We start from the raw sequence: 12,542 nt of genomic DNA on the forward strand, positions 1-12,542 counted from the left end.
TGGTTCTAATTTGTAAACATCTTTTGTTTAATGGTTTTATGAACATCAACAGTAGTACAAACATCAGTGTTTTTCTCTCGATTTTGATGCTTATGATCAGTGTTTTCGCTACACGCTAATTCACACCGACACAGTGGTTCCCCATGTGTGGAAAACACACATTCTGTGGAACGCCTGGAATATGGAATCCGCTTCCATATTATCTTTTGTTTTGGAAAGCTGAAAAAAAAACATGCAATTTTCATGATTTTCGGAGATTTTTTCCATCGAATATCTGAAGCAGTTAGAAATGCGTCAAAAGCATTTCCATTTCCATCAGCTTTCCAGCTATTCGATGGAAAAAACCCAAAAATCCACCTCATGTTTACATGTGGCAAACAGTTTGACTACGGGTCGGGAAACGTTTGACTGTTCCGTTTCCATCGAGCTGCACAAAAATGAGTATGATGCCGGGAACACATGGAATGTGTGTGGCGCGCACACATTTTAAACGCATTCGGTCATTTGTGCATTAACGAGCCTGGATAAAACACTCGATACACTAAGGGGCGATTTCTTCACCCTGGCTTAAGCGTTAAGCCAGGTTTAACTGTATGGGTAAGCCTGGCTTACCGGTTAAGCCGAGGTGAAGAAATCGGCCCTAAGAGCCGATTTCTTCACCCTGGCTTAGGCGTTAAGCCAGGTTTAACTATATGGGTAAGCCTGGCTTACCAATTAAGCCAAGGTGAAGAAATCGGCGCTAAAGGGTATACTCGAGACACTTTATTGTGCATGTGTTGCAGCGCTCTGTGCGTTGCCAACACAGCCGATGAGCGAGAAAAAAATAGCGTGTGATTAAATACCTGATAACAACCAAAACACCGAGTCATTAATTGGCTCGGTAGCTTAGGGTCTGTGTCAATTGGCGAATTAAAATTAATTTTCACTTAAACTTGACAGTTCGATAATTATTTCCTTAGGAAAACTGTCAAGTTTAAGTGTCAAACTGTCAAATTTAAGTAAAAATTAATTTTAATTCGCCAATTGACACAGACCCTTAGTCTAGCATATAAGCACAGATAAACAGACTTAACACTGGCAAAATTTCCATCGACCATGCTTTCAAAGATCATTTAAAATCTTCATAGCTGCAGGGTTCCTGATTTCCACTTTTCATCTTCTTCCACATTCGAAGACAGTCAGCAGCGAACGGTTGTCGCTTTAGTTCGTGTGTATGCTTGTCAACGACAATAGCAAACTCCGGCGAACGGTGGGAAGCCACACTTGGAAATTATTCATTCGTCCACATTCGCATCGCAAGCGAATGCGGTTCATGAGTGATGCGATTGATATTGTGCATACAAATTTTTTATGTTTTCGAATTATTTTCTTTGCTAATCTAGCATTTCAACAACAATACAGTAAAAATGTATGCATTACATGCAGAAATTCTCTTCTACACTCAGGAAAATATCTTCCTTAAATGCATGTGCAACTGCATATACTATGGTCAATTTATCAATTTCATTAATTTTATTTGTACCATATAGTCATCATAGCGCCATTGAATGCCTCTTATTTGTTACTTGCATATATGTTGTGGTACCGAGATCCGAAGCACACGCGTCTAAGCATCAGAATGACAGAATGCGTTCGCATCCGCGGTTAGTCGAAGCGTCGGTATCAGTGAGGTGGCACCAATACACAACCAACACATATGCGGAGGCGGGACATACTAACGACTCGCGCTGTCTACCACATCCCCTCCTTTATAAACAAAAGGCTATTGCTATAATTATAACATTCCACATAAGTATATAGATACCGGGCAGTTCATACTCTACAACTTTTGCAGTCCTTTTGAACGTCAGGAAGTTTCGTCATCTGGACTTCTTGGGATTCTGACCAGTTCAGTTCTTATTTCCGATTCAGACATTCTTTCCAAGTCAACAATGTCAATTTTGTAAGTTTTCTCTATCTCCAATCCACCTCTCCTCGAGGAAGTTTATCACTAGTTGACTTGTTGGATGATCGCTTTGTATAAGAACGCTGCATGTTCACGCCCCTTGTTCAAAACTCGCTGCTCAAAGGAGCTGCTATCCAAAATCTCACCATAGCCTCGAGAGCTTTTCCATGTTCATTCAATTCATTCGCCGCTTCATAGGTAGTTGAGTGCAGAGCTCCGTTGCATTACCTTCTCTATCCACCATGGCACTCTGCACGGTGCAACTTGCATATTGGTCTAAACTAGGCCACCAGGTGTCTCGCAGGTGAACTCTCTCCCAATACTCCATCGACCAATCAACGTACTAACGATGGCAAGCACCACCATCCCGTTTCTCAAGGCTCATAGATGAAATAGATAACCAACATACAATCTCGGAGAACAAGACCAGGTACTCATACGTATGGTAGAACTCGATTTCGCCTGGACCGACCCACAGTACTCAGCTACCAATGTGTCTTTCACGGTCTGCAGCACGCCATCATTCCTATAGCAAACATTTAACCTCTAAACCTCAGAAATGTCATCTGTAGCAGCTTTCTCAATCCATCCCTCTCAGAGGGCAAATCAGCCAACACTGGAGCAATACATTGTCAAATGCATACCTGTGAAAACTCCTAACAAGAACAATCTTTGACGATGAACCTCTTGTTCGAACGACTGTAAATTTTGAAGTCTGTGGTCCAAGCCATTCTATTCAGCAAGCATTCATTGGACGATAATTCTTTTCTAACAAAAACGGTATATCAATAAAGCAACTTGTAACAGCTTCAACTCTCCGGAATTCAAAAGTCATTCCTTCTACCGCAGATTACCATTGTTTGACCGTTCAAGTCTTGATAGAGGACGCGATGCATAGCAGATGACATGAGATTGTTCGTCATTCATCTGCACCAGCTCTGTACTGCGTCCTACTTCTAAAGATGCAGCAAATCCGTGATCCACGATATAGACTTCTCGAAAATGCTGTTTCCGATAATCATTGGAAACAGTTCCAAGACAGTTACAGCTCTCGTATAGGACGAACATCGGTTGCTTATGCTTAGTATGAAGCGAGAAACATTCGATACAAGTCCAAGAAAAATGTGGAGTTCCACCTTATTCCTGTGTGGCTGTCAGACAAAGATCCTAATCTATGAAGGAAGTATTTGCTACCTTGAGAGGAATTGCACAAAGGGTTCAGTGTTGCTCCATCATGCGTCTCGAATGTGTTCTGAAAAGGCCGCAGATCACACCGTGTGAAGCGTGCGTATCGAAATTTATTTCTATCTGTTATGAAACTGAAGGTATTTCGATTTTCATTTCGACCCCCTGAACCTCAATCCGAAGAAATATACAACGTGATGAAATACTTCACTCTTCCAAAACCTAACTATAGCCAAAGAAAGATTCAATCACTGAACTGCACATATCAATCCACAATTTCAAGCTTTTTTTTTCATCACTATGAGTACTAGGAGTGATACTCGGGGCTTGAATTTGTAACCAATCCGATGTTTCCTAAATAATGAATCATTGAAACGAACTTTTCTGCCATTTGCCGCATCACAACAAAGGAACCACCATATATGGGCTTTAACATTGTCACAGCAGTCAAGTTATGTCAAACACACAGGTGGCCCTATCTATCAGAAGGCCGGCTCCAGAGGCACGTTATCCTCCATTTGGGGCATTTGTGCCAGGTGGCCCTATCTGTTCATTTCATAGCGGGCGTTTTAGTTATTTTAATGATCCATTCTCGACCAAGAATGGTATTTGGGCAATGGTAGAGCGGCAGAGCGATGGGAGATCCAAATGATTAACAAGCAATGCCAACAGTAAATCTTTGGTTCATGTTTACCTTCTCTATATCAAAGACTATTTTCGCAATCCTTCGACCACTAGCAGGTATGCGACTATCGTTCTACGGACAGTGAGATTACAGCAGGCAGAAGATCGCTTGAGAAAAATCTTGAGAAACGGTGCTCTACATGGTTGACACGCTTCCCAAAAGACCCCGACAAATAAACTCGTTAAAGTTTCAGTTTTTTCCGCAATACCTAGAAGTAACTGTCGGCAAATGATAAACTTTAAGACAATTTCATATCCGTCCATATGACATCAGGGACTGAGACAAAAACCGTATCATTTCACCGCTTTGAATGGTCGTCTCTCTCGGCCTTGAATCCATCATTCCTCTGCTGTAATAGCTTCTACGTTGCGTCGTCGACTATGTGCTGGATACATTCGTGAACATTTCGAATCTTACTGCTCCCATTTTCGTTTGAGCCTTCCGACCTTACTGTTTTTTTTTTCCGCTGCAGTCATCAATTATTTACAAGTCACTAAAATCAGCGAATCTATACTTTTCCTATCTCGAATGGCAGAGTATGAGAAAATCTGAACTGCGGATGACTTTAGGATCAAAAACATGTCCCAGTCGAACATCTTGAACAAATCCTCCTGTCAACAAGCCCATGTCTTACGAAATGAGAACCACCGCAAACCCGTCATACACCAGTATGAGTATGACATCAACTTAAGAAACACCTTTCCCAACTATTTTTTTTTTTAAGTGACACCGCCATGAAAGAACATCTTTCAACCAGTGAATCTAATCACATTCATGTTTCTTTATTCACGTACTTCTCTCTATTCGTATGTTTTCGATGGTTGAGTGAATTTAATCACCATTCACATAACTCAAGTGAATTCAATCACTTTATTTTCCTTCTCATACGTATCAGTGAATTCAATCACATCTCCTTACATACGCCAGTGAATTGAATCACTTCACATTTTACATTTAATATAAGTAGACCATTCATGAGCGGGAGAGAACAGCTGTAGAACACCAATCAGCTATACACATATAAAATCGAATGCCTGCCACCTGAATGAAGCATGGACTGGTCCCGTACAGAAAGCGCAATACCTGAAACAACACCTCATGTGCAGTCTACGAACACCCAGTGTATGTTTATTCCAGACATAGAGACACCCAGACAACAATCGGCAACTATTTCTTCTCAGGCAAAAGTGTCTTTTTTTTTTGCACTAATTGAGGTACATATATTTCTTCTTGGTGACTAAGGAGTTGAAAATCACAAAATATAGCTGTTTACTAAACCAAGCGAACCAACCAAAATCCCGTTTTGGAATGATATCGGACGGCAATCCGCTTACAAACCTCTTTTCGTTCTGCTCGTGTTCATCCGCATCATCCCCAACTGCAAGTTTTATGCGTGCACCAACCTTGTAGTTATCTATCGCAAAGTATCCATCATCCATACCATGAAAATCGGGAGGCTACGGTGGGCGGGACATATCACCAGGATGTTGGATAACTACCCGGTAAAATGGTTCTCAAGGACAATCCGACCAGTACAAGACGACGTGGTGCGCAGCGAGCAAGATGGATCAATCTAGTGGAGGACGGTTAGTGGACCCTTCGCAGAGTGCGTGACTGGCGACGCACGACCATGGACCGAGTCGTATGGAGATGACTCCTACGTACAGCAGAGGACACTCAGGCCTTAGTCTGGCCGTTTAGGTAAGTATCTATCCAAAGAGTGAAGACAACATCCAAATTAATTGCTAAATGCATTCCAAGATCATCAAGGTAGTTGCCTTCAATGTATAACCGACCCTTGCTATCATCGACAGATCATCGACGGTGTCAACTATTACCATATTCATCCAAGCCAAAATGTGAGCACCACGAATCATTGAAACTTAAATACGAAGTAATGGAACAAAGAAAGAAAACTAATTTCCAAGTACCCGAAACACACTGTGTCAAATGGGAAAAGAACTGTGTCAACTTTGGTTAAATCTCTGCAATGTAGGGGTGCATGTCGGTGCTTTGACCTGACCCACGAGCTGGCTAACGTTTGCCACTATGAGCGGAAAGATTCACCTTAGTTTCTCTATTGACAGTGCAGTGTCGTAGAGCGAAACCAAAATGGGAAACACAAAAAAATAGCATGACTGCAGTCATACAAGAAACCTCAATACAGACACTTCATTGCCCACTATAAACCACTGCGCTATCAAGGTCAACACTCACTGTTCACTTCTCTCGTAGTGAATTGAATCACGTTCCATCCTGCATACTTCGTTCCTATTAGACTTCTTTTCCGAACGCTCAAACCACCAGTGATCGGAATCACACGGTCGAAAATCCAATTCACGGTCAAACTCTCACAAGGAAAACAAATCTCTCACTTTGGCTCTCCGTTCATTTGTTCGTCGGACTCACCCGTGCCGTCGTCTTTCATTACAACCGTCCATAGAGCAGCAATACTGTAATATAAGTTACCACTGCTACCAGTGCACGGATGGCATTACATTCATACATGCATCGCAGATGATGCGCGGAGCGCGCGCACTTTGCTTAGCCCACGTGGTAGTGTGAACGCTTACATCTGAACATGTGAGCTTGTCGCGTTTCAACAGTACACGGCTACCGCTCACCCACACTCCATTACACCGTCAAGCGTCACGATTGACGACCAAAGAAAACAACAAAAACCTCCTCCGTGCAGCACAAATGACGCCATCCAAAACCACTCTTATGAATAGGCTTGTACATACCTTGAAAACCACGAACGATGCTAAATATGAATGAACTCGCCTGAACCAGCTTACCAAATCACTAAAACATCCCTCAATACAGCGAGCATGGATTGCACGTAGCAGCCACTCCGTTAGTCCCCAAGCCTTCCTGCATCAAATCACAATTTCAATGGCCCACATCACCAAATATGCCGCTTCAAAAACCATTATTTTGTTTTATTTTTCACTTCACAGAGCACATATTCCAACTTTTCTTTCATTTTATACTTTTTTTTTTTCACCGTTGGTCATATAGATTGCCGAACATTTTTTTTTTCATCACTGCATGTTTCATTTTCAACATGGCGTATCACGAGCGTGGTCGATCACAATTTTCCCCACCTTCATTTACGCTTTTTTTCATCATTTTCACATCAATTTTTTTTTTGTATGGCTACACACATTATTTTCACTTAGGACTGGTCTTCCACAACCAATTTATTTTATTTTATTTTATTTTTTTTCACCCTCGTCGCCAACTTGTGGTACCGAGATCCGAAGCACACGCGTCTAAGCATCAGAATGACAGAATGCGTTCGCATCCGCGGTTAGTCGAAGCGTCGGTATCAGTGAGGTGGCACCAATACACAACCAACACATATGCGGAGGCGGGACATACTAACGACTCGCGCTGTCTACCACATATGTCATTTGGCATTTCATTCAAAGTATGTGCTAGCATCATGACCACTTGAAAGACAAAATTCATTCCAAAATACAAGATGGCCACCGAAGAAAGTGTCGAGCGAGTGTGATTTTTCTTCCCTTTCCTGGCAATACTTAGGCAGCATTTTAAGGTATTTATTTATAAATATATAATTAATTTATAATGGAAACCACAACAGAAATACTTTTCAAGGTGCTGTGGTTGTCGTGCATTTTGAGTGAATCGCCCAAAGTGTTTGGACGGAAAATCTACGTCGCTCCACTATTCGTTTGATTCTGCAAGCACCCTCCCAAAACCAGCTAAAAAATGTACGACAATTTTCCGACGGATTCCGACAGGTGGCCGGCAATCGTCCGGCAACCAGGGTGGTGACCGTTCCATGAATAGATGAGGTTTCCGCGGAGGCGATCGCCTCTCGGGAGGATCCCGCGGCGGAATGATTGGCGGTGGCGGTTTCGGTGGAAATTGTGGCACATTCGATCGGCAATCTAACAACGGTGCCACGCTGAAGTGGACTAGCGAAGAGCTGACCCCGTTCGAGAAGGACTTCTACTAACCGTCGGAGCTCATTGCGAATCTTTCGGATGTGGAGGTCAAGAGCAGAAACACCCCTTGCTGCGGTTGTCGTGCATTTTGAGTGATGAAGGGCAGGAAGGTCTGCGCGCTCCGGATCAACCGCTTGTGAAAACCGAGGTGAAAACATCCAAACACTCAGCGACGTATTCAGGAGAATCCAGGCAATGAATAAATTAGGTTTTGAAGAATCGTCTTCATTAAGATTGCATAAGTTTTAAAGCTCTTTTGTCCTGTATCATTCATCGGATTTATCATCGATTTTCATTTTTTACACTTTTGTATAAGAAACATGTAAAAGATTGGCAGTTGATTGTAACTTCGATTGAATTAATTCTGATGCAGGAAAAAAAATATCAATTTTCCAATACAAAAACATAAAATACCTAACCTCGAAACGATAAATAGGGTAAATATTATTCATTGAAGAAACTACTGAAAAGTATGTGTCTTGGTTATGGATTCCATTCAAGCTTGCCATCAATGTAATAAAAACAAAGTTCGACAGTAATTCATTGATTCTGCACATACCGTCGTGCGGGGTGTCATTGGGCCAAAGTGGGGTGACATTGGGCCACTATTCCGCACATTTAGAGTACGACGGGAATGCATTTTGTGTGCTAAACTACTAGAATACATTATTCTAAGATGCTTGGCATCCACCGTCAAGTTCTGTGATTTATATTGAATCCGTAGGATCAATGGACCAATGTTACCCTCTAGGCCCAATGTCACCCCTAACGACGGTACTCTTCATGAGGCAAACCCCATTGCAAAAATCCATGTAGGCTCGCACATGAACCAAATGAAGATTTTCTCCTGAGTGTACTTATGATAATAGCCGCTTCGATCGCTCACCAGCATTCTTCACCATTCGCCATTCATTCATTCGCTTGCGATCCAAACTGCGACGAATGGTAACGAATATTCATGTCAAGCAGCTGGCTCATCGCTTTCCACTGGTGATGGGGTTGCGTGTTTGATCACGACGATCCGTTTGCTGCATCTTTCTCGATTAACTTCAGCAAAGAGGAGTGAATATGAATGGAGTGAGGCGAATATACCAATCCTTGCATAGCTGTGAGCATCGTTTTTCTAGCGTTCGATGTTTCAACCAAGAGCCTTCTGTTGACGATGTCCCACAACGCAGTGTTTTGTGCAACATGTCTATTAGGTGATACCAATTCTGCGCGGTCAATCCTTAGCTAATGTTCGCAACTTATGTAGAGGACATGAAGAAGATGTGACATACTGAGTGACGATTATTATTATTATTATTTCTTTATTATAGATTTTCAGCCCTAGGCTGGTTCATCTCTTAGAGTGACGATCTTTGAGCGACTATGAACATTTTTGCGCGATAATCTACGGCGAAACGGGATATGAACTAAACTGCCCTAATCTATTATTCGTACAGTTGAAAATCGGAATTTTTGACACGCGAAAATTCATGTTTTCTCCTAAACCGTGCGTCGCACGTACGTCGGGCATAGTGCGCTGGATAGAGGACCAGGTCCGGATAAAGAAAATTCGATTGTCGCGTGTGGGGAAACTTCTGGTTTCAACCGCGACGACAATTTTATTCACGACATTCATACTACTTAAAACTGTTAGGCCCCTTGTGTGGAGTCTGAATTTAATCCCACGTGCTTCTTACTCCCGTTTGCAGCCTTTTGCTGTGGAAGAATTTTTGAAAAATCGATTTTTCTCCGAAACCATTCGTCGGACGTACGTCGGGCAAAGTGCGCTGGATGGAGGGCCAGATCCGCTGCCCAGTGCAGCACGTCTGACGTTAGGTTTGACGCGGGGGGAGCGACACTAGTTTCACAGACGAACAGACGTAACTCTTAGATGAAATTTATCAAATTTTTTTCCCAGGTGTCATTTTATGAGCACACTGCCACCTGTTGGTAGAACCGCGCGCGACACTGTCGGCCATGATGGACTTGGATTTAACGTTTTGCTGACACGCACACTACTACAAAAATTGCCTGTAATTGTCGTTTGCATTATTCTGCAACGTGTACACTGGCAAAAGTCAAAGCGATCGAACACTAGCGCATCTGGTGGAACGATCGCGCAAATCAAATGAAAATTAACTGATTGTTTAATGCATGTGCCAATCCGTTTTAAAGAGTGTTACGTCTGTTTGTCTGTGCTAGTTTTGCCAAGCCGAAAACCCAAAAAAAGCCAAAAAAAGTCGAAAAAACCCTGTAAAACCCACAAAACTTTTGCGGGTTTTAACGACTTTTTTGGGTTTTGTTTTGAAGGTTTTTGGCTTGGCAAAACTAGTGTCGCTCCCCCTGGTTTCACGTATGGATTTGCAGAAAAATCGAATGTCGCGCGTGAGGAAACTTCGGGTTTCAACCGCGATGACAATAATTTCTTGCTAATATTATGTATTATGTCGTTTTCGTTTTTGCGGCGGTGCTACCATAGACTTCGTGCTACATCGCTTCGTGCTACACTTTTTGCTGAATAAACGAACATTTTCGTTGCAGTTGCATTGGTGTGCGTGCATAAACACCAAAATATTGACAACTTTGCAAACGCTGATTGGTGGACACGGTGTGCACCAAGTCCACTCCCGATTTTTCGAGTGCTACACTATCATGCGCGGTGCAGAAAAAGTGCTGCACCGGTGTAGCACGAAAATTATGTCGTTTTCGTTTTTGTGGCGGTGCTACACCGTTTCGTGCTACATTTTTCACTACAAAAACGAACATTTTCGGTGCAGTTGCATTGGTGTGTGTGAATAAAAACCAAAATATTTACAACTTTGCAAACGTTGATTGGTGGACACGGTGTTACACTCTCGAATTTTTGAGCGCTGCACTATCTTGAGCGGTGCAGAAAAAGTGCTACACCGGTGCAGCACGATATCAAAAACGAACACTTTCGGTGCAAAAGTGCTACACCGGTGTAGCTCTACCGTAAAAACGAAAACGACATTAAAAACGAACATTCTCAGTGCAAAAGTGCTACACCGGTGTAGCACCACCGCAAAAACGAAAACGACATCAGTCTGATTATGCTACAGATGCTGATCACGTAACATCGGTTCATATCCATTAGACTGGGTCAACAAAGTCGATTTTTCGGAACAAAGCTTTTTCGATTCATTTTAGCGTCCAAAGTAACTGTGTAAAATTTGAGAGCGATTGGTTGCTTCCCCGTATTCCGCATTGCGATTGAAATTTGTATGGAATTTAGTATGGGAAAACGTGCTTTTTTGAATTTTTCTCATAAATTGAAATTTTTCGTCCAAAACAGTCTAACCAATGATGGTAAAGAATAGCCTAGGATATGCCGAAAAACTTTGCCGAATACCACAAAGTGATCCGACACTTGTGAAAAAAGTTATAACGTACAGATTGCCCAGTGGTGCTTAACATTTAACATGTAAAGGAATAACATCAATAATAAAATCTCAACTTTTGGCCTAATTTACCAGGCAAATAACTTTTTTCACAAGCGTCGGATCACTTTGCAGTCTTCGGCAGAGTTTTTCGGTATATCCTAATCTATACTTTAACGTCATTAGTTACATGATGTTGGACAAAAGAATTCAACTTAGGAGTAAAATGCAAAAAAGTACGTTTTCCCATACTAACTTCCATACAAATTTCAATCGCAATGCGGAATACGGGGACGCAATCAATCGCTCCCAAATTTTGCACAGTTGTTTTGGACGCTAATATAGATTGAAAAAGCTTTGTTCCGGGTTGATACGATCAAATTTAAAGTTTCTCCATACAACGTTGACCCACTCTAATATCCATTGCCAAGTCCATTGCATATTGGTCATTCGCCCCTGAAACGTCTTTTAAAATGACTTTTACGGTTTATTATCCTCGGCAAAAAAAATTGAAACTTGAGGCAGGGTGCAAAATGTTCATGGTCATTGACTGAAAACAGCACGAATTTGAATGATTCTGCACTGAATATTCAAAACAAACAAATTCATTTTCACTCTCCCTTTTTACACAGTTAGTCAATTCGTAGTCATTGAATATGAAGCCGATCGAGAAACATCTTCATAATTACCTACGTTTATGGCTACGATTCCTTCCAAAATCACTCCACAACAATCAAATGGGAAAAGATCTGTGTAAAGCACCGCACGCTATGTCTGAACCAGCAGATTTTAAAAATTGAATGTACATCGGGTTTCTTTCCATCAAACATTAGTATTCAAGCTTTATTTTCATTTGCAGAAGGTTTTAAAATATTCTATCGGTGAAAATTTTTCCATACATTTTGTATGGGAGAGAAATTGACCGAAAATGAGGATTTCAAGCAAATTTGTATGAAAAACGGTCAAAAAGATAAAAAAATCAAAATTTCCCCGATAGAATATTTTGAAACCTTCTGCAAATGAAAATATAGCTTGAATACTGATGTTTTATGGAAAGAAACCCGAAGTACATTCAATTTTTATAATCTGCTGGTTCAGACATATAGCGTGCACCGTTATACTTATGACACACATGTGATACAAGAATCACTGTACAATTGCACTTGAAATGAGTGCCATACTAAAAATTCTCTCAGTTCAAGTCAGTCTTGTTAGAATTTTCTTGACACTGCGTACCGTTGTACAGGAATCACACTCGTATCACATGTCTGTCTGGGGTATTAAATGTAATCGAAACGTTTATATTTTATCAGCAATTTAACACTTTGTAAGATGTTTACAAATATTCATTCGCTTTCATTCAG

Source organism: Aedes albopictus, chromosome 2 (assembly GCF_035046485.1).
Source record: "Aedes albopictus strain Foshan chromosome 2, AalbF5, whole genome shotgun sequence".
Classification (NCBI taxonomy): Eukaryota; Metazoa; Arthropoda; class Insecta; order Diptera; family Culicidae; genus Aedes; species Aedes albopictus.